This window comes from Cupressus sempervirens, chromosome 4, assembly GCF_028749045.1.
Source record: "Cupressus sempervirens isolate cs-2001-9-10 chromosome 4, ASM2874904v1, whole genome shotgun sequence".
Lineage (NCBI taxonomy): Eukaryota > Viridiplantae > Streptophyta > Pinopsida > Cupressales > Cupressaceae > Cupressus > Cupressus sempervirens.
This window is the reverse complement of record NC_143121.1, coordinates 233,651,341-233,673,673: the sequence shown is the minus strand read 5'-3', so window position 1 is coordinate 233,673,673 and position 22,333 is coordinate 233,651,341. Positions and strand designations below refer to the sequence as shown.

The window sequence follows — 22,333 nt, the reverse complement described above, 5'->3', positions numbered from 1 at the left end:
TTTTATTTAATTAATTTCTCAATTAATTAAATATTAAAATATCATATTAATTTTCCATTAAATTAAACCATTAATTAAATCTTTTAATTAGGCTTAATTAATAGAAAATATATCAAAGACTCACAAGGGTAAAATACAAAAATCCATCATAGCCAAAATACATACAAAATCAAACCAAAGGTTTATATCATGAATTACGTCATCTAACGCATTCAAAGGGTACTCAACTCAAATACTTGTCCTAATTTTCCAATTACGACAAATGGTTTAAAGGGATGGGATTTGGACTTGAGAATTTATCTCCCCTCTCTTATCATTAAGATGATATGATAGGGTACACTCATCCTGGAAATTTAGGGAAGTCGATACCCAGTACCTCCAACCTGCATAAAAACCATGCATGTACAAGCACAATATATACTAAACTAAATTGGCAATGGTCAGAAGTGGTGCATCGTGTAGATCCTGACTAGCAGGTGACTACGACTCCCTTCCTTAACCACATCAGACACGCCATACAAAAGCAAACACACACACCATACACATGCAAGTATGGGGTAAGTATCCATAAGAAAACACATGATAATAAATCATCTTACTAATCATCATTAATAATTGCAAATACTGAAAATAATCATCATGCGTAAATGAAATGTAGAGTCTAAGTAATCTCATCACATATAAACTAAATCCATAGTACAATATCTGATAGTCTCAAAACAATGTTGCTAACCATCAACATAAAACTAGCCCTAAAAGAGTTCGATAATGATAACAAAATTGTGACCTAGGGGCAGGCACTACACTGAGAGAGATGGTGGAGGATGGATTTGAGCTTCTCGGGGCCTTCAACTGGGCCGACCATCTTCCCTAGATCAGATTTCTTGATCCCCTCCGCATCCACTCCCATTGTCAAACCCTCGTACCACGCATTAGAGGATTCGTGAAGAACATCATCAAGAAGCACCGACTCATGTACTACATAGAGGGGGGTTTAAAGACATTTTTCGAGACAGTTTCTTTATCAATCATCTTAATTGGAGACAATAAAAAACTTGTGTATCATCTCAAATATCATCTTTAACTGGGTGTCTTAAAATATGTCTTAAAATATTGTCTTTATAAGACAATATGAAACAAAAATAATTGTCTTTTAGAGACAATTTCACCATAGTCTCTTTGGAGATAATATTTGTTTAATACCAACTATTGTCTTTTGAGAGACTATAGCTAAAACAATATCTATGACAACATATAATTTGATCTTATATCAATTTTGTTAGGGCATGATGGAATCGAACCATCATCCTTCCACTTATAAAACAAGTGCTCTTCCATTGAGCTAATGCCCTTTAAACATTAAAGATTTATTTCTACAAAACCTCAAGATTAAGTGAAATATGAAAAATAACTCATCTTTTGTGTTGTAATTGTATAACATTGAAAAATATCAAGAATATACATTGTAATTATTTTGATGGTCATTAACTTTGAAAAATGAAATTTCTAAAATTATTAAAATAACCACACTACCTGAATACACAACTTAATATTTTTTAAAATATGCATTGAAAATTTCAGTAAGATATGTACAGAATTATATTTAGCTTACCAAAATTTCTACCAAACAGATAAAAATTTGCATATATCAATCAGCTACAGTTGTACAACTCATTTTCGTACACTAGAGTTTCTTCCTGTCAAGAACTACAAACTAAAAGCCTTATAAATACAATAATGCTACTAAAATAAATTTGAATTAAACGTGTACATTTTGTCAGTCCATAAATGTAAGTCATTATTACAGGATCTAGCAGATGCACCATGGAAAACCCAAATGAAAAAATTGTTGGACATAATGCATATACTATCAATAGAAGTAGAACCCCAAGCACACCTTACCTAACGGGAAAACATGCACCTTCTGATCAAAATGTGAAAAATGAGTTTGCAACATACCTCTTCAATTTGAAAGGAGCCTATGATGCCACCTCATTCATGAATTTCTCATATTCTGACTCAACAGCATAAGTTGTTTCAGATGATGGTGTAGGTGGAACTGGAGCTATTTGCTGCCCAAGGTAGAGTAGTCCCACCCATGCTTTGTACAAGACCTGTTGGTCCATTTGGAGGGGTGGAGCATCATAATAGCCTAGATACTGGGGAGGAGGAGGATAGGCAGGAGGAGGTCCTGCTGGTGTCATACCTCCAACAATGGACACTGCCTAGCATAGCTGCCATTGTATTTCGAGTATTACCATGGAATGCACCTGGAGGACCACCCTAGGAACCATTTGATGATGCTTGACATGGCATATTCTATGGTGGCTTGCTAGGAGGCAAGATTTTAGACATTTCAGTAGGGGGCATGATCTGAGATGGTGGAGGTGGTGGAGGTCCCTGCAATTGAGCCCCAGGATATGGGCTTCCATATGGTGGCATAGGCATCATGTTCTATGAAGGTGCATCAGGTGGTGGTGGTCCTTGCATTGGTACAAAGGGTTTGTCATACATGTTGGGTGGTCTAGAAGATGGAGGGGCATAAGGACTATAAGAAGGAGGTGGAACAGCAGGACCCCATGGAACTGGTGCACCCGTTCTGTTGCCTAGCACTGAATTTGGAGCTGGTGGCCTTGGTTGAAATTGTTGCGAAGGATAGCCTCCAACAAATGGATCAGGCATTGGATATGAACCCAAAATTGGGGGTTGACCATCTCCAGGAAAATCGGCTTTTGGTGGCTTGCCTGCCACTCTAACTGCCATCACCCTGCCCTCTAATCTGTATCTGTTCATATGCACAATTGCCTATGTAGCTGAAGATGTATCAGAAAACTTTACAAATCTGTAAACTTTACTTGCCTCCATTAAATGATCCTTTATGACCTTGATTGCCACAATTTCACCAAAAGGCAAAAAGACTCTTATTAGGCCATCATCATCTATGTTGGTGGGTAAGTACCCAATGTACAATTTTGAATCATGATGTTCCTTGGAAAATTTTGAGCCTAGACCAAATGCTGGAAGGCTATTCTGCAGACCTTGTTGCCCAGAAGAGTTCCTTGTCCCTCCAGTAACCCATGGAGGATTTACTCCTCCCTGTGGGTCAGGCAGTGGCAACATCTGATTCTGTTGACCAGTTTCACTAGACCCCAATCTGCTACTAGACTCCGGTGTGCCACCACCCAATTCAACCAGAAAGTTTTGATATTCATCATCCATATTCTTCCCAGATCCCCTTCATTGGGTAATCAATTGTAGGATGCCCACTATCCCCACAAATCCTACAAAAGACATCAATCTTAAAATCCAAATTCCTTGCTGGACATGCAAACTGTCTATGTCTCGGCTCACCAGAAAGGCGACAGAATTCATCATCTCTTATTGTACCATTCAAGGTGGCAAGTTCTCTCAACTGTGCCCTCTTGTGCTCATTCAAACCTTCATCTACAGGCTGCAGAAGCTTCTCAACCATGTCTGCCACCCTCTCCAAAGTATCCTCATTCTCAGCCTCTACCAAAACATGCAAATCCTCATTCTCCAAAGGATCTGGTTCTAGATCTCACTTTTGTTGCAATTTTCCCTCTTTAAAAAAACCCTTACCTCTTATAATAATATTTTCCCCCATTTCCTTCTCCATTCTCTTCTACGTATTACCCATAGGGCCTATGATAAGCCCAATAACATTATACCCAGGATACTCTTTCACAGGAACATACAGTTTCTTATAAAGCTTAGGAGGCCTATAATCAGTGGGGGCCTTAAATGTTGGATTTTTCTTAATAAGCTGTGAGATAATCTCTTGCCTTTCTCTGGTAAGCTTTTCAAGGGCCCTTTATTTCCCGGTATTAATTCTCACACCCATATTATTGTAGACAGGTTCGGGAGAGGGTGATCTTGCCCCCTCGAGATGACCATCCAATGGTAACCCTGACTGCATTAAGCAACATATGTCCATGAGCTTTGTGTTCAACTGTTGAACCTTGGGGTCAAGCTCCATACCTCTAGTTAGTTCTTTTAGGAATCTTAGAAGCTGGATTCCCTAAAGTGGCTTTGGATCCTCTGCCCATATGGCCTTCCTCTTCCTAGACCTGGCATTGTCCTGTGTTTCACCTTCTTCTGGCTGGGGAACCCATCTAGACTATCGTTTCCTGCCACTGCTGACCTCTGCTGAACGAGAAGGCCCGCCGCCTTGAGTAGTTTCGGCTAGTCTAGAACCCTATCCTTTATTATTTGTTGTTTCAGACAAAATAGGATTCAAACTTCCCTCTTTTTCGACATCACTAGGGTTTGGATAATTGCTCCCTACACCCTTGTGACTAACAGTGGTTTCCTCTTTCTTAAAGTTGACAACTTCCTCTTGCTTAGGGTTAGGGCTAGGGTTTTCTGCACCATTCTGGATTTGGTAATGAGAATTACCCTGTCCTGATTCCTGTTTTTCGTGCTCTGGCTTTGAAGTTTGCTGGTTCTAGTACTACGCATATCCTTTGACCATTTCATACTGTTCAAATCCTTCTGCAATATGATCTTTCTGCAATTGTTCAAAACCTTCCGCTGCTTCAGGTTTAGAGTTCTGACCATAACTTTTAATTTTCTCCTACCCGCTATCAAAACCATCAGTGATTTCTACCTTCCAATTTTGAGCATATCCATCCGTAGTTTCCTGAATTTGATAGTGCTCATATCCTTCGGCAGCTACCTGCTCTTGGTGTTGAGGATATCCTTCAACCACTCCCTGGTTGTGATACTGACTATAATCCCCAGTCGTACCACGGTACTACTCATACCCCTGATACTGTGTATAAGCTTGAGCTGTTTCCTACTCTAGGTATTGGTTGTAAACCTAGTACTGCTTATATCCTTGAGCATTTTCTTGTCCTTGGGGGTATTGCTCGTACCCCTAAGGAGTTGGTTTTTGAGGCTGCTGGTACTATGAATACCCTATTTTCCTAGCAAAAGGTTCTAAGACCCTATGAACAAAATCCCTATTGTACTACTACCATGGTCAACATGACCTTATGCAAATCACATCAAAAATGCCCTAAGGAACACACACAACTAAAACAAGAAACATTTAGATTGCCTAAGCAATCCCTAGGTGCTCCTGCACCACTCATCAACTATGCATTTTGCATTTTTAAGTGGATTGCAGGAAGAAACAAATATTATTTAACATGCTAATACAAAATCAATGAAAATGTATATGGAAAGAAGACTTTTAAAGGACAATGAATCATATGCTACTCTTCTTGATGATATATTTAGCAAGCTTGTTCTAGAATTTGGGAAATTCTCTATTCTTTTTCATCCACTATCAGATGGCCCTCAATTAATGGCACTTTTGAGCGTTATTGTTGACGGATATAAATACCAAAGATGAAGAAAATTTCTACAATAAAGATAAGGTTCAGTGAACATTTCTGATTCATAGCAAATATGATGGTTATCCAAGACCCATCTGTATGTGAAAGAAATGAAGACATTAGAATGGATGGAACAGGGGAAAGGGGTTTGGTCTGAGTATGATCATCTCATAAAGCTTCTTCTCATTGGCAATAGTGGTGTTAGAAAGAATTATCTCCTCCTTAGAATTTTGGTGACTCCTTTACTCCAAGTTTTATAACGACTATAGGTATTGACTTCAAAATTAGGACTATTGAAGTGGATGAGAAGCACATCAAACTAAAAATTTGGGACACGAATGGTCAAGACGGCTTGAGCGCAATCACCGCTGCATATTCTTGGGGTTCTATGGGCATTATTATGGTATATGATGTCATCTGAACCGTCGTTCAACAACATTCATAATTGAATCAGAAATATTGAACAACATGCTTCTAGAAATGTACACAAAATATTAGTTGGAAACAAGGAAGAAATGGATGAAGCATGATAATCCAACTGCATGGGGTTGGGCGCTTGCAGATGATTTTGCAATAAATTTCTTCGAAATTATTGCAAAAATGAATATGAATGTTGAGAAGGTTTCTTTAATATTGGAAGGGATATAATGAAAAGACTCGAAGAGAGTGATACAAAGGTTGAGCCAAATACTGTCAAACTTTACATAACACATCAATCAAATGGTTGAGACGATCCTACACAAATATATATAATGGTTAGTAAAAATACTAATAAATTCTATGTATCATTGGTTTTCTAATAGTTACACATTTAAATTCATTATAGTTTTATTCTTTTTAAAATTATCTACAAAGTGCAACCAATGGAATGGAGCATATATTGAATATTCCTAAAGATATGTAATGATACTTGGTAAGCCAAGCTATTGAATGTTAATTTGAGTATTTTGAATACAATTCTAAAAAAATATAAATGATTATCAATGCTATAATTTTTTATAGTTCTCAAGATTTGTGAATAAACTTTAGAACACTTCACGTCGCATTTAAAACAACATATCACTTTTGGCAAGTTGGGTTATTCAAGATGCTTGTTAGTCCTCATTCTGGTTTCTAAGATAAACATATTGACACACAACAATGAATTCCACAGGTCTAAATTATTTTAAGAAATGATATACATAGTTGGACAAGAGCCATTGAACACAAGGTATAAAGTTTTGGCTGCATGATGATAAACAATGTTAAAAATGGATCTCATTTCAAATCAAAATATATATCATATTACTTTTTTTGTTATTTAAATGAATGATTAATGAATAATATCAATGGTTGAGATAATTTCCACAACACGTCAAATTTTAATATTGCTATCGGGATTTAACTGTTTAGTTTTCTGAGTCAAACTTATTGACCCCAACTTTACAAGTTGTGCATGTTCCTGGCTTTCTTTTGCAACCAAAAGATAATATTAATTTTTTAATGGATTTAGTAGATAAATTCCAAATAGCCACTGAGTTGAGATTTACCATATGGACTTGAATCCAATATGGATGCATTTTTTCTTCAATCACCAGTTACAGGTAGTATACTTGTATTAGGCTTCTAGCATTTATGGAACTTGTGCTTCAACTAATACACATGAAGAAATAGGGGCATGTTTTCAAATGATCTAGAGTGAACATGATTATAAACTTCCACAATAGGTCTCGTTATCCCAAAGTACACAAACTTAATCCTAGCTACCCAAGGCTATTACAAGGCCTTATTAGATTTATCCTTACCTCTTTGGGCTGGTTCTTTGCAAACACAAATGCCCACAACCAATTGGAAAATATGAAGTACCATAACTGGTTAGAAACTAGGCTATTTCCCCTTGGAGCCATCCAAAACCTTATTTTTTAACTTTTCACAAACTTCTCCCAAAAGACTTGCCAAAAAAATAACATTTTCAACTACCCAATTGGGCCCTCTACAACATGTATTGAAGTGGGCTATGACTCCTTCAGACCATCTATGCGTAAATTTGTTGATCACTACTAAATTAGGTCAAATTAGGTCACTTTTACAAAGAAAGTGATCTCTAAACTTAACATAGAGACCCCAAACCTAGTAAAGTATCATAAAATGTTCCCAAATATATTGGACCCAAAAAATCTTTATGCTTTTTTACAAAACCCTCACCAAATAAGGCCTAAAACTAGGGCCTCTTGGAACTTGACCAAAACTCAATTCTAGACCTTCTCCTTTAGATTTCACCATATATTCAACATATAATAACACTATACAAACTCAAAAAATATTCTTGTTAAGGCCAATCTCCTACTGCTACACCTATGTCATCATCCCAAGCCCTTTTTCTAAGGCAAATCAGTCAATTTTCACAGTGATCACCCCTTAACTCTTCTCTTGCATCATAATTGTTAGTAGGGATCCATAAAAGCCAAATATGACCCATTCTACAAGGAAAAAAAATCATACATAAAGTAGAACGAATCTAATCTCATTTTATATTCTCAAGATGGAAGGAAAACAATGCCCTGTTCTAGGCTAGTCTAGTTTAGGGGTGCAAAATGGATTGGTTAATCCTTCAAAATGACTTAGAATAGCATAAAAATGGTCAGAGAATGATCCTATTCACTTTGGATGACATTTTGACACCAGATATTCAAATACAAATTCAGAAAGTATGAAGAAATGAGCGATTTATTTGGTAGCAAACATGTTCATCCATACAAAAATGCCTCATAAAGGTCTTACCATGACTTTATAGACCCCTTATACCTTCCTCAACTGATTCCAATCAGTTTTGGGTTGTTACATAAACTAAAACAACCAAAAGCAAGTTTGTCTGCGAACTAGGAACTTGTAGTTGGCTTTTGAAAATTCAAACTTGGAAAACTTAATAAACTTTATCCTAGGCCCTAAATCATATTCAAAGGGATTTTTCTTGGTCTTATTATAACTTTAAGACACTAAAAATTCTATCTAGCTACTTGAGCGTCAACACAAATTTGCTTGTCTATTGCTAATCACCAAACAACAAGCACAATAATTATGCCTTGTCTCATCCAAATTATCGAACATTACAAAAATCTAGATCTGATTCTTTAAAGAGAGAAAGTTGTCAAGACATATTGTGCTGAAAGACATATTTTGGTAAAAATGTATATACTCACAGTTGTGCATCAAAGTTGAAGCCATTGGGTGCAAGCCCACCCTACAAGTAAGCAATGATTTGTTTCATGAGTGATAGACATTCAATAATGAAGATACTAATATAACACCTCTAGATTACTTTGTAGTAAAGTTAAAGAAAAGTTTCAACTTATGTTCTTAATAATTTAGTCATTGTAACCAAAGTTGTGTCTCCAATATCCACAAGAAATTGGTTAGTATCTCATCTTGACAAAAATGGAATTAGATGACAAAGATTAATCTCAATAACAAAAAAACCTAGTTGAAACAAGAAATTAGGTCTACATAGAAAGTGTCAAGGCAAAACATCTATAACAGTTACCACCTGCTGCTTGTTATTCCTCACAAGGGAAGAATATTCTTCAAAAGAAAATGGACCAATCAAAGTACCTGTTTGTGCCTCCTTGATGTTTGCATCAATGACTCCAAGCATCCCATAAATTCATGCAAATTTTGAGCTCATGATGACATCTCAAAACAATACAAAATAGATCAACTCCACATACTCATCAAACTATGTTTTTTTTATTTTACACACTAGTTTAGAAGAATATGATTGATCCTAGAATATCAGTTGAGGATAAAATCCACATATTGCTTCATGCCTAAATCTTAAATAGGATACAATAATATTTATCCAAGTAATTCATAAAATGAAGGAAGGTTGCCTTACTTGTGCTGTGAGAGGGTATATTCAATTTGAATTCTTTTTAATAATGAAACCTAAGGAAATGTCCAAGTTTATGTATAGCTACCAAACAAGGAGAAAGGTGCAAAACCTTAACTAATAAAAGTGACAGCCAAATAATTGTTACGAAAGATAAAGTGATTCCAAAATATAGGAAATCCCATATGCATATGACATAAGGAAACACAATAATAAATTATAACAATTATATATAAAATTCAAAAGAGTAGAAATTTCCAAAAAAATATATAAAATTCAAATTCCAATATAAAAGTAATCTAGATTAAGATGAATGCCAAAGTCAAATATGTGCCTAGAACATAATAAATAAAACCATAATGGAGGGTCTATAAACTGTGTGGAACAAAGAAACCATAATGTAGGAAGCAAGGTAAATAACTATTACTTGATCAACCTTGTATTATTGTGTTTGGGCAATTTACAGAACAAAACTATCAATTTTTTCACTGCAGAAGATTATGAAATTTAGTAGCTCAAGACAACATTGTAAAAGTTGTAACTTGAGATATTAGACAAATATAAACACCATAATTATTTTTTTAATCAAATAAGGAATTTCTAGAAACATGTGATAGGATCCCCATTTCCAAATTGCAATTTGACCTAATTATTTATCTTCCCTACTATTGTGACCGCCAGTCACCATAGCCCCAACTGGGGCCCCCTTTCTATTTTTTTTAAAAACTTTTCCTAGCTTTTGCGGAGCACAAGATTGAAGGAGACAAGGATTTAATCCCATTTCGGAAATATGCCAGTTGTTCCCTAAAATTTCGGAGCACAATTTTTAGGAAATGAAGGATTTTATCCTTCGTTCCTTAAAAAGCTCGCTCCCTAAAATTCTGGAGCACAATTTTTAGGAAATGAAGGAAGGAAATGAAGGAAAGAAATGAAGGATTTTATCCTTCATTCCTTAAAAAGCTTGCTCCCTAAAACTTTGGAGCACAATTTCCAGGAAATGAAGGAAAGAAATGAAGGATTTTATCCTTCATTCCTTAAATAGCCCACTCCATAAAATTCTGGAGTGCAGTTTTTAGGAAATGGAGGAATGTTTTGATGAAGGATTCTATCCTTCATTCCTTGAAAATCCCGCTTTCATAAAACAACAAGTGCAAGTCAGTAGGAGTGAAGGAAATATTATGCAAAGGAAAAATCCTCAATTCTGAAAAAGCCCACTCTTGTAAATTGGTTGAAAAATTGTGAAAAGCAAAAAATTATAAATTTTGCAAAAAAATCAAAAATTTAGAGGAAGGATGAATTTTCTTATGAAGTGAAAGTTGGATTCAGAGAGGAAAAGCAAAAAAATGATTTTCCTTCAAAAGATTTTTTTGGATTTACATTAAAAAATTAAATATTAGTTTTACTAATATTTAATTTGATTTTTTTTGAATAATAACCCAAAAAATAAAAATGGAGAAAAAGTTGCAAATAAATTTGATTTTTCATTTAAAAATGGAAGTTAATTAAATATTGATTTTTTTTAATTGATATTTAATTAATTAAAAAAAAATTAAAATAGAAATACTTAGCTTCATCATGAAGTTAAGAGCATTAAAGATAGCAACTTTTTGAATCAAGCAGCAAAAAGGCAACAAGTGGCACAAAAAATGGAAACCTTAATGGTTAAGTAAAGCAGCTGCCTATTTTAGTCTGCAACTTTAAAGGCATCTTTTTTGAAGGATGATTTCTATAAGAAACCCTCTCATTCATTCAGGCTCACACAGAAATTTGAAGAGCAGGTCGAGAGTAGGAGTAAGATTTGAGGAGTTCAAAGGAGCAGATTTTTTGAGAAATTTTCATAAAATTGTTGAGGAGTTTTCTGGGAATTCACGTTAGAAGATTTTGAATCTTATGAGAAAGGATTTTTCTTTTCAGTGAGTTGTGGAATTTCATATTTCTCATGGAAGTGTTAAAAAGTGAATCTTGAAAGGAGTATGGAAATTTTGGCGAAAATACAAAATCTTTGTCTTATAGACAAGTCATATCTGTTGTTTTTAATGCTTTCCTTGCATAGTCTTATGTATGTACATTTTCTATTTTGTAGGAAAGGAAAATGGCAAAGCCCAGGGGAACAGGGGAAACGCGAGGAAAATTGATAAAGAATGAAAGGAGAGGATTCTATCCTGAATCCAAAATCGTGTCAAAGTGGACAGAAATTGGAAATACAAATCTTGGTGGCCTTGATTTGAAAGATTTTAATCGGAGAATGCTCGGATATAACAACTATCACCCAACACACCTGGCTACAAAAATTGTGAGAAGTGGAATTTTTGCTGCAGCTAGTTTCCCACCTTCTTTTCAGCATCTAGAGTTAATCATGGAATGTACCAAGCATTGCAGTCCTAGAGACAGAACCATCCGGGATTCTGAACGAAATATTTTGGCAAATTTTTCTCCAATATCCATTTTTGAAGCATTTGGAATTCCTTCGAATCCAAGGATGATCACAAAAACACAAGAGGAAGCACTGAGAATCTGTACATCTGGAATCAATTTTTGTGAAGAAATAATTAACAAAAGATGGTTGAAAAATAATAGACCACATCATTCCAAGATTCCTAAAGAAATAGTATGGCTCGACTTGCAGAGGGAATATAGTGATATGGTCATGATGTTGAGTCGCATATTTGGCATTCCTTATTCTTATAGGTTTGAATCTTGGATGTGGTATTTTGGTGAGCAGATAATGGAGGAAGGTGACAAAATAAAATGGGTTGGGCTCATAAGTGATAACCTAAATGAGCAGTTAATGAATCTAGAGCATACAAGGAAATTTTACATGAGCTCCTATGTCATCTACATGCTAGCACAGAGGACAAATTATGATGGATTACGATGCAAAGGACCAATTGGAAGTGAAAGCCAACACCTCAAACTCCACGAATGTTACCCATAGTTGCATTTGTATTCAAAGGATGATTACATGAGGGTTAATGATATATTTGCGATGCGCATAGTAAGAACACTACAAAAGAGGCCACATATAAGAATGTCAATGGGTGCAATGAAGTTGGTTGAAGAATATGGCACCTGGTTCATTTAGTTTCCTACCTTTTCATACATCTGAGTACAAGGATTCTCGACGGAGCCATACAAACTTCCTAGGTATCCAACAGATAAGATGGTCTTGTTAGCGCTTACTCGACAACTTACTGCCTATGACAAGATTCAGAAAGGGAAGAAGAAGTTGGGATTGCAGTTTCTAATTTCTATAGGAGAAGGGAAAACTAAGGTATGCCCATGTCTAAAAGCCATAGAGAAATCATCAGATGAGCTCCACTTCTTTTGCCTTCTACTTTATCCAAAGAGGAATGATTTTGATCCTTTCAACAAGATCTCATCAGCAGGAGGGTCAAAGTACAAACACAAGGTTCACCTTGAAGACTTTTGGGCAAATGCAGTAGATGAGGACAAGATTAGAAAAAGATTGCATTCAAGACTACCATTGAACATTATTAGAACATGCAACATATTCAATGTTCCTGATCAAATAGAGGAGGACCCAAATGTGATGTGAAAAGGATTCAATCCAAAAATGAAACCTCAACCATTTGATTGGAAGAAGAAAGAAATTATATATCTCGAAACCCTTTCAAAACTAGTCTTAAATTTTATAAAATGGTGGATCGTGCGTAAGCTTGAAAAATTAGTTGCACCAACTAATGGATTCACATATAGGTTGCTTGGCCATAGACCACTCAGGGATGAAAGATCAAGAAAAATATCTGAAGGGACTATTGAAGAAAGGGGAACTCTATTTGAAGATGTAGGAAACAAGAAAGGGAAGGAGGTACCTCAAGAAAAGCATCCTAGGATTGAGCAAGTCATCCAGGAACCTCAAAATAAGAAGCAGAAACATAGAGATGCTCCCTCTTCTCCAAGTCAAACTCCAAGTGTCCAAGAGATAGAAACTTTTGAAAGGCAAGATGTAGGGACAAGTATAAGGAGATTTGAGCAAGAAGAGAATTTGGATAGGCCAATTCATGATAGGTTGAGTATAAATGCTTATGAAAAATCCATGCAAGAAAGAGGGAGAGATCAAGATATTGCTACAGAAGAAAGTCTTGCTACGATCTTAGAGTGAGAAATGATTAATGATGGAGATGGTCCACTAGAGGAAGAAACTCCATGGATAGCAATGCATCTTCCAAGTGTCGAAGCTATAGTTCTTGAGGTTACAATGGATAGTCCAAGAGGTGAAGAAGAGATTGGCATTCGAGTGGTCCAAAGGAAAGATCAATTGGTAATTTCGAGGGACCAAAGTATACCCATTTCGGAATGGTTGAGGCAACGAATTCAATTGCATCAACAAAAGGAGGTTGATGCAGCAATTGAATTATAGGAAATTTTGGACCGATCAAACCAATCAGAAGAACAAGGGAAAGCAAAAAGATATACTAAATTCATCAGAGGAGAATCGGGATCCAGAATCTTGCAGATTGCAACTCCCACAATTGACAAAGGGAAAAATCAGATTGCTCCAGATGAATATCATGTTACAGAAGTAATTCTTGGTCGGGCCTCCCGAGAGCAAATATTGGAAGAATTTGATGACACCACATAGGCTTTGAAGGATAGGCTGAAGAAAGTAGAAGAAGGGTATGAAAAGCAGAAAAGAGTAATTTGGGCCTTATGTCAGTACATCAATAACTTGCCTCATCCAGTACGAGAGGAAGGTCCATCATTTGTCCCTCCAACAGGTGTTTCTAGTGAAGTGGTAGGTGATATTGACATAATCAAGTGGATTTCTCAGGGTGCAAAGATTTCAATCGAAGGAATTCAGGAGGTAGCCTTCAAACATGCAAAAGAATTAGCGGAAGTGCACAATAGGGCATTGGCTGCAGTCCCTAGGATTTAGTGCATGGACGAATCATGGGTGGATGAGCATATTTACCAAGAAGAGGTGATTGCCGACATTTAGAGTCTGATGGATATCCCAAATAAAGATTTGATTGATGGTCGAGTTATCAGTGAGGGGGATTTCTATGATTTTATTTGATGGTACAGTATAATGATCATGGCTAAGGAAATGTTCGAGAGCTTTACCAGGGAATACAGTCGATGGAAAAAGATTGTTGATAACATCAAGCAAGCAATATCAAATGCAGTTGCATCCTTCTTATCACAAAGATTAGGGGAAGAGGAAATGACAACTGATAATCTGAAAGTCAAGTTAGAGGAATTCTTTCAGCTAAACATATATGGAAGAGATGATTTTGAGAACTTCTCCATCTTCTCAAATACAATGCACACTACTAAGGACTTACTACTAGATTGGGATGAAAGCTTGGGAAAAGCAGAAAGAGCAATTGCAGTTCTAGAATTCAAGCAAGAATCTGTACTAAGCATCAGTAGAGAGGAGTTGGAAATAGTATTAGATCAGTTTCGATCTTTTAGGCAAAGAAATCAAGGATAGATGCATTAAATGAAGAGTGGGTGTGCATAGGGATCATTTATTACACCCCACTCCTTAAATTAGCATGCATGGTGGGCATTTATTACCCACTATAGTAGTGGATTCCTTATGGCATTAATGTAGATTCCTTTCCATTGCCCTAACCCTAATTAGGGCTGATGTGGCATGATCTTGGCCATCGGTTATTGTGATCATCCAAGCCACCTGTTGCAATTAAGGACCTATATAAAGGCCTTATTTGTCATTTGTAAGGGAAGATTTTTATGAGATTATTGCTATGAGCTACTGAGATAATAAAGTTTTCATTGGAGTTTGGTGAATACTTGACATGTCTTAGTGCTTGCTTGTTCTTCTAAATTTCTTCAAGTAGATTAAGCTTAGCATAGTCAATGTGTGGTGATTACAATGGAGAATATGATGGTGTATTGATGAATTCCTTTGGTTCATACTTTTGACATTTTAGTGATTCTAATTCGTTGTGTAAAGTTAGCCTGAACCTCTTTCATGGATATGCTCAACTTCTATCATTTGTATACATTGTTCTTTATGATGGTGTATGTGGTGATATGAAAATCTTTGGCATAACCCTTGAAGATTGCACTGGTTCATGCTTAGTTGTAGTATAAATTGGGAAAGCGGAATTCATTAAATTGAGGAATTTGTCCACTAGAATACTATTTGTTGTTATCACTACCCTTAGGATTAGAATAGAATTCCTAAACCCCATCCTATTTAATTTCTGCATATTATGTGAAATATCCCAAAAAAAAAAAAGCGCTTCATTGCGAAACCTTAAGATAGCTCCCACATCGAGTATGGCTTGAAATGAATATGAATAAACATGTAAGGCCCCCTTGTGATCATCAGCACATCACATCAACCACTGATCTTATCCATAGCTAAGACCTGGCATTAAAGGAACCTTGAAGTCATTGTAGATCTTCTAGCAATCTTTGCATACACAAATCTTTATTCAAGAGAGGATAAGATATTTCGGTATTTTGTTCTACTTTTTGGTGAGTCATAAAACACACATCAACAAAAACTGGTGCTAGAAGGAGGCCTTGACTAAAAGATTTCATAGCAGTTTCACATACTGGAGAACATTAATTCATCCTTGCCCGAGGTACATCGAAGATCCTTGAGATTCACCTCGGGAGTGCACGAATTACAAGAGTTGAGTTTTGATCCAATGCCTAGGCGAGGAAATAAAGAAGCATCTATGAGACAGAATTTACCAAGTGTAGTTGATCTCACAATGATATTCCAAACTCCACCACCTCAACATCAAACACAAGGATCAATCCAAGTACAAGTTGTTTCACCTGCAATTGTCCACAAAATTTCGAGCAATGGCATCCACAGAATGCATCACCCCTTGCAATTTTTTCCACATAAAATAATATGCCAAAGAATCCTGAACACTTTTGTTCTAAATTCTTTGTGAATGATGTGAACCACACTGCTGATGAACATATTAAAATTTTTGAGGATGTCCTCAAGAATAGAAACGTGCAAGATGAGGATGTTGCATGTAGACTATTCCCTTATTCATTGGGTGAGGAATCATTTTATTGGTATATCAACCTACCTTGAAATTCAATACAGACTTGGAAACCATTGAAGGAGGCATTCCTCAGGAAGCTTACATTGCCTTTCACCCCTGCAGAATTGTATAGGCAGTTTATTGAGATAAGGAGACAAGAACATGAATCAATTGGTGCTTTCAATAATCGATTTAAAAGGGCTTATTCGAGATTGCATGATCCATATCGCATAGGAGATGATGCAACATGACCTATCTACTATGCAGCCCTAGACTATTTCACATCTATGTTTGTTCAAAAAACTCATCCAGCTCTAGCAAGTTTGATCCAAGCATATGTTGAGGTGGAGAAAGTTAGTTTACAATCACTAGAAACTACGAATGGAGCACTTAGCTATTTTGGAAATGCAAATGCATTGAATCAAGGAGCTTTAAATTATGCTCCGACTACCAATCTAGTTCATGCCCCTCCAAGCCAGTTGGTGTTACACCTTGAAGCACCTATGTCGCAAGAAATGCCCACACAACAAATTTATCTCTAGAACACAACAAATTCTACAAGGACCCAAGAGGAAAAGGATGAGATGAGAGATTTGATTGAACAACTCAAAAAGCTGTCCACTGAGGTCACTTACCTTAGAAATCAAAATAATCAGATGCAAAATGCATAAAGGAATTATCAGTCATATCAAGCCAGAAATCGAGGTTATCAAGGGAATCCCACTCCACATCATGATGGTAACCAAGGTCATCATAGAAGATCATGGAACACTAATCCAAATAATGGGGGTGTACCATCACCATTGGATAATCCTCCATCTGAGAATCACCCAGCTGATAAAGTTTTATTAGTAGAAGATGCACTATCTGGATGGTGTAGATTACATGAGACTAGTCAACATTCTGAATTACAGTGTCACAAATTTCAAAGAGCAATGGATATTTTGAAGGGAGAAGTGAGGAACACTACCACATCTAAGAATCCTCCTCCTATGGGATATGAGATGGTACCCTCACCAAGATATGACCAAGCATTGGTTTTTGATGATTTTAAGTTTCCTCCTCCTGATTCTCAAGATTACATGCCAATACAAGCTAATCAGAAATTCCCACCAGCTTCAGCAAATGGTCCTATAGAGATGTCACATTATCAAGTCCCACCAAAAAATCAACCTCCACCAGTATCATTGAATGAATCACTACATAAGGATTGGTTTTTATTCCCTCCTCTATATAATAGTGTCTTGGTGGAAGGGAAAAGTGAAGTGTAAGCTTATCAACAAACATCTGGTAATACTCCAATAAAGACGTATCAGAGGAATTATAGGAAGCATGAGCCATTAACATCATCAGTTCCTCCAAATAACTTTTCAACTCCCCCGCATCCAAATGCTAACAATAATCCTGAGCCTCTCAGAGACTCCCCTAAATATCGACAACTCACAAGCTCTCAAGGAGATAGAGGCTAATCTCCCATGACAAATTCTTCAAAAAGTGATAAAGGAAAGAATAATCTTCAATCCTCTGCTGAACAAGGAGAACAAAGGCGATGTGAAAATCCAAGACAAAAATAGAAAGGAAGTCCTTCTAGAGAGGAATTGAAAAGGTTGAGTTCTTATGTACTAGAGGAATTCAAGAAAATTAAAGTGAGTCTTCCACTATATGAATTGATGAAGATTTTAGAAATTAGAGATACTTTATTGGAAAGTTTCAATGACGCCTCCACAAAGATTGTTTCTCAAAATGTATCACATCCTCCAAGAGGGGTATCAAATGTCCAACAATACAATTTTTTGCAAAACACAAATGTTGCAAATGATGTGTCACCATATGCATCTAAGCTTGCTAAGAATCCTTCAAGTTTCATTGGAATGGTGCAAAAATCTCATGATGATCAGAAGGTTACATCAAATGGACAAGTATCTTCAAAAGATCCATCACTAGAAATGATCAAAGATAATTCTCCTATAGTCGAAATTTCCATGACAACTCAAAATGGGAGAAATTATATACATTACAATGAGACATTTGATTCAAAAGGTCAGAAGCCAACGGTTTTTTATCAAGGGAAGGAGGAACCTGTAACCTTCCTAGTATCTGTTAGAATTTTTGGAAAAATGTTACATAATTTTTTAATTGACTCTGGTGCATCAAGTAATGTAATGCCATTGGACATATGTAGAAAGTTGGGATTGATTCCACTTCAAACTGACAAGAAAGTCACACAATTGGATAAAACTAAAGTCCCAGTCGTGGGAGAGTTGAATAATATTCACATGCAATTGGCCTCTAATCCATGTGTTCAAAGTAGTATTGACATATCTGTTGTGGATATTCTTGAAGGGTATGGCATGCTTCTTAGTAGAGATTGGGAAAGGAAATTCAATGGTTGTATTGCAACAGACTTTTCACACATGTGGCTCCCATGGAAGGGAATTCCCAATTAGATAAGGATAGAGAGAACTCCAAGGCTCCAGTTGTTGATCACTGAGTATGGTGAACACAATGAGATCTTGTTTATGGAAGCCACTTTGGGATCATATATTCCCAAAACTGGAGAGGTTTTAATGTTGCAAGGTTACAATCAAGGGGGATGTCCTAATGTGACTCCAACTTTCGCTAAGGTACCAGTTATGGATAATTCAGAACCATCACTGAATGAAGGAATATTTGAGAATTTTAGGAATTTTGTCCTAAAAGGCATTAAGCAAGAAGTTGAACTAGGAAAAGGTGCATCCATTCAAAATCTTTTATTACCCAACTGGTGTAGAATACATGATGCTTTTCATTCTGAGATATCATGCACCATGTGCAAAGAAGCAATTTCACAAGTTTCCAAAATGGTTCCACAAGCATGGATCGTAGAAAATATGGTCAAAATGAACTCATCCTGTATGAAAATTTTAGACCCACAACAAGAAAGAATTCAAGAAGGTGAAATAGGACAAGAAGAACATCAAAAAGAATCCAAGGATTCAAAGATAAAATCACCCATGGAATATGAAGATGATCAAGTATGGACTCTATCCTTTGATGGATGCAAATCAAAGAAAGGTAGTGAAGCTGGTGTTGAACTCATCAGCCCAACTGGAGAAACATATTTGGCATCACATAGGTTGTAGTTCCCTTGTACTAATAATGGGGCTGAGTATGAATCATTGGTCATTGGATTGCTCCTTGCTATCCAAAAGGGTGCCGAAATCCTACATGTACATGTAGATTCAGACATAGTCATTGGATAGGTAAGCAATAAATATACATGCCATGATAAAAGATTGGGTCGGTATCGCAATAGAGTTTGGGACCTAATCAAAAGCTTTGATGCTTTCAATATTAAAAGGATAAGTCAAATAAGCAATCCAGTAGCAAAATCTTTGGCTCAATCTGCAAGTTCATTAGAACCATTAGCCATGGATTGTGTGAAGAAATTTACAATTGAGCTGACTTCAGTACCATCAGTTCCTTACAACATTACAAATTTTCAAGTGTTTGAAGATGACAAGCATATTCTTGATTTTTTGACAAGCTCAAGTGTATTTGAAGCACAATTCATAGATGAAGGAGAACAACAACAAGCTCAATTTGAAATCGATTAGATTATGAATTTAAGGATAAATACCATTCCAAAAGGAATGATTGAACTAGAGAGAATTTTTGATGCCGACAGACTAAGTTCCCTCAAGTACCAAAGTACTGAACGAGGGGAATGTGAAAAGGTGAACTTGGGAATGAGAGAAAATGTCAAGAATGTATTTATCAGGAAATTTTGTGCCCCCATAGAAAAGGAGGAAATATTGAAGCTTATGAAGGAGTTACCTGATGTGATTTCTTGGGGATATGAAGATTATGAAGACATATGATATGTCTCTCATTGCACATACTATTTCGTTAAAGAAAAATAGTAAACCATTTAGACAAAGGTAGAGACCAATGAATCCATTGTTTGAACCAATAATACATCGAGAAGTGAAGAAGTTATTGTCAGCAAGGATTATATTCCTAGTTCGACACTCAATGTGGGTCGCCAACCTTGTACCTATTAGAAAGAAGAATGGAGAGATAAGGTTGTGCGTAGACTTTAGAAATCTCAACAGAGCTTCAGAGAAGGATAATTATCCAGTGATATCATTAGATGAAGTCATACAAGTTGTTAACATTTCTCAAAAGATGCCATTTTTAGATGGTTATTCTAGATATAACCAAGTGATGGTAGAAGAAGATGATAGACTAAAAACGACATTCACAAAAAATAGGGTACACTTGCTTATAGAAGAATGCCTTTTGGTTTGATCAATGCAGGAGCCACTTTTCAAAGGGCCATGGATTATGCTTTTAGAGACTTGGTAAAGAAGTGCATCATCATTTACATGGATGATCTCACAGTATTCTCTCGATGTAGGGAAGATCACATTAGTGATTTGAGGAGAATCTTCCAAGGATGTAGAAGATATGGGATTTCCTTGAATCCAAAGAAATACATGTTCGCTATCACTGAAGGGAAATTGTTAGGGCATGTAATATTAGAATGAGGAATCTCAATTGATCCTGAGCACATTGTGGCAATATGAAAGATAGGATTGCCAGCTAGTCAGAAAGAATTAAAGTCATTCTTTGGGAAAATTAACTTTGTAAGGAAGTTCATAACTGGAGTCACAGAGATAGTAAGGCCATTAAATGACATGCTAAAGAAAGGAGAAAGGATAGATTGGACACCTACAGCAAAAAAGGCATTCTAAGAAATCAAGCAAGCAATTGTGGATGCTCCTATTTTGTTGAGTCCTAACTACACCAAGCCTTTTTATATATATTCTTTTGCCTTAGAACACACTTGTGCAGCTATCCTCACCTAGAAAGCAGATGATCAGGATGAACATCCTATTGCATTCATTAGTTCACCCACAAAAGATGCAGAATTGAGATATCTGAATATTGAAAAACAAGCTTATGCTTTGGTGAAAGCAATAAAGAAATTCTGACATTATATCCTAAGAAGCAAGGTTTATGCAATAGTTCCTGATGCAGTAGTAAAGACTTTGCTAATGCAAAATAATTTGGGGGAAAGAAGAGGAAAGTGGAAGGAAATTATTCAAGAATATGACATGGAGATACAACCAATAAGGTTAGTACAAGGACAAGCTCTAGCCAAAACCTTGTCTACAACTAGTCTTGGGTTAGTACAACAAGTATATGTGTTAGAAGAAGTATCCCCGGATGAGTGGTATGATGATATTGTTCATTATTTGTTGAACCATAAGTCTCCATCACACTTGAACTCTGTTCAAAAGCGTTCATTGAGAATGAAGAGTCAAAATTTATGCTTCAAGGATTTGTGCTATATAGAAAGAATCATGATGGGGTTTATTTGAGATGTGTTGGAAAGGAAGAGGTTGGACACATCATTGAGCATTTTCATAGCAAATATGGGATTGGTCATGGAAGTGGTTTGGATATGGCTCATCAAATATCAAGAGCAGGGTATTTGATGGCAAACCTTGTTTAAAGAGACTTATGAACACATGAAGACTTGTCACACATGTCAGATAGCTGCGACACATGAAAGAAATCCTGCTATGCCATTACAACCTGTTATTGAAGTAAAACCATTCGCAAAATGGGGGTTAGATTTCATCAGTCCCATCAATCCACCATCATCAGGAGACAACCAGTATATCCTAACTGCTACAGACTATTGGATGAGATGGACTGAGGCTCAATCAATGAAAAATTGTACAATGGAGGTTGTCAAATTTCTTGAAGAAAATATCATTACTAGGTTTGGATGTCCCCATGCATTTGTATGTGATAATGGGCCAGCATTTAGATCGTTGAAGTTCTCAAACTGGGCATTTGACTATGGGATCACACTAAACTTTTCATCAAACCGCTATTTGCAAGGAAATGGATTGGCAGAATCAACAAACAAAAATCTATTGAGTGCAATGAAGAATTTATTAGACAATAACCCTAGAGATTGGCATACACAGCTAAGATTCGCACTTTGGGTAGACAGGATCAGAATAAAGAGTTCTTTGGGGACATCTCCATATCATTTGGTCTACGAGAAAGATCCAATTTTTCCTATCCAATTGAGGATTCAACCACTACGA

The 22,333-nt window shown here is 36.3% G+C and overlaps 1 protein-coding gene and 2 pseudogenes across 1 annotated transcript in view; 2 read left to right on the top strand and 1 right to left on the bottom strand.

Annotated features, from left to right (window-relative positions):
* LOC149560875 (cytochrome P450 78A4-like) overlaps window positions 1-22,333 on the top strand; it is a 55,474-nt gene that overhangs the window by 5,739 nt on the left and 27,402 nt on the right. Inside the window, exon 2 of the mRNA XM_089823695.1 lies at window positions 798-975. The gene's annotated coding sequence lies outside the window, so the exon portion shown is untranslated. The remainder of the gene's footprint in view (window positions 1-797; window positions 976-22,333) is intronic.
* LOC149560877 (splicing factor-like protein 1 pseudogene) lies at window positions 2,455-4,578 on the bottom strand (annotated as a pseudogene).
* LOC149560876 (ras-related protein RABE1c pseudogene) lies at window positions 5,471-6,088 on the top strand (annotated as a pseudogene).